This window comes from Paramormyrops kingsleyae, unplaced genomic scaffold, assembly GCF_048594095.1.
Source record: "Paramormyrops kingsleyae isolate MSU_618 unplaced genomic scaffold, PKINGS_0.4 ups92, whole genome shotgun sequence".
NCBI classification, from domain to species: Eukaryota; Metazoa; Chordata; class Actinopteri; order Osteoglossiformes; family Mormyridae; genus Paramormyrops; species Paramormyrops kingsleyae.
Window position 1 is genome coordinate 84,052 of NW_027326030.1, and position 2,050 is coordinate 86,101.

The following is a 2,050-nucleotide window of genomic DNA, read 5'->3' on the forward strand; positions in this document are numbered from 1 at the left end:
GCTTGCTTTAAAAACACATCCATCACCCCTGTTCCAAAGAAAGCCAAAGTGGACTGCCTTGTTGATTCCCACCCAGTGGCACATGAAGTGCTTTGAGAGCCTAGTGCAAGAACACATGAAGGACATCATACCAGACTGTCCTGACTTGCTACAGTTTGCCCACCGCTTTAGCAGGTCAGCTGAAGATGCCATCTCCATTGCTCTCCACACCACTCTGTCTCACCTGGAAAATAAAAACCACTAAGCCAGACTGCAGTTTGTGGAATACAGCTCAGCCTTCAACAGTGTCATTCCATCCCAGCCTGTTGTTCAGCTCCTCAATTTGGGGTTCAGGTTCTCACTCTGCAGCTGGATCCCGGACTTCCTCACCAGCAGACCCCAGCATGTATGCATTGGTGACAAAAGGCCATCCTCCATCACCATCAACACCGGGACACCGCAGGGCAGTGTGCTGAGCCCCCGGCTGTGCTCCCAGTTCACCTACGACTGCGTGGCCAAGCACAGCTCCAACTCCACCTGACAGTTTGCTGACAACACCACCGCCATACAGTTGATCTGCAATGATGACGGGGAGGAGCCAGACGGGCTTAGCCTAAAACTTAGGGGTCCAGGGGCATATTCCCTTAGGGAGATTTTTTTCCCCATTTACATTGAATAATTCATAACATTTGTAGCATTCACAGCAAAATATTCTGAAGTAACTTCTCACCTGTGAAATCATATTTCCTGTTGCTTGGTTTTGGCATATCTTTCATTAGAACATCCAACAGCATAAAAGTCTGGCATTAGCTACTATTTGCATGGGTCAGAACACCTCTGCAAGATAGCAGCGGCAGAGAAGCATCTACAGTTAAATCAGCTAACATTAGCTAGTGAGGTAACCACAGCTACTATTAGCTAGCAATCCAGCCACAATCCATTAGGTGATTCACCTGCACAAGTCACTGCCTAAGTGTTACAGCTGCAAATTCACAAACCTAAGCCAACATCTGTCTTGGCTGATGATTCACTTTCTGTTGATGGCAGCTGAGGTTGACTGCTCTTCAAAAACTTTCATATGTCTGTGTATCTTATAATCCGTAAGCCAGTCGGGGTAGAAAAGGTGTTTATATACAATCTTTGGTCTGACTAGTTTCTGACTTCCTGCTACTTTTCCCCTAGCCAATGAATGATCATGGTTTGCTTGTCTCACTTAAATTCAAGTGTAGTACGGCATCCCTACAGTATGCGGCCCAAATTATAACCTACAAACCAGCAATGCAACGGCTACCAGTCACCAGCAGGAGCCCAAGGACGTGCATGAAGGAGGCTGAGGAAGCTCTGCAGGGTGGCTTAAAGGAGATGCTCTGTGGGTCATATGGGGAGGGCATTGAGGGACACAATAGCCAGACAAGCCCTCCCCCGACACCACCAGCCTCAATCTGTGTTTAATTTACCTTGGAGGTCGGAAGGCAGAGCTGGGAATCACATCACACCCAAGTTAACCGTGTTCCAGTACAAGTTTGAAAGCCATTCAGCAATACCAGTTCTGGCCAAGTACAGTTAGCCATTGTTAGCAATACCTTTTGATAACAACAGATATCAACGCCATAATATTATGTGGGATTTTGCACATACAAATGCTGTAGCAACATGTCCACAGATAGAGATTGGATAGCACTGTGTGTATGACCGATTTAATAAGACACAAATCAGACATAAGTGCTAAAAGAAAGTATAGTAAACCTGTTGTAATACTGGGTTTGGTCACTAGTATAACTGTATATAACAGGGGTTTCAAACTCCAGTCCTGGGGGGGGGTGGAACCCTTTATAGCTTAGTTCTTTCCCTGCTCCAACACAAATGATTTAGCTCAAGAGTTGTGTTGTAATTAGCACAAGAAGTTCCAATGAGTTTAATCAGGTGTGTTAAGTGAGGGGAAACCCAAAAATGCACTGGGCTCGAGCCTACAGGACTGGAGTTTGATCCCCCTCGTATAAAATGACTTATTTGTTAGTAAAGCATGAGTATGCGGTCCTTGTTGGTAGATTTAGTAGATGCAAAACATAGA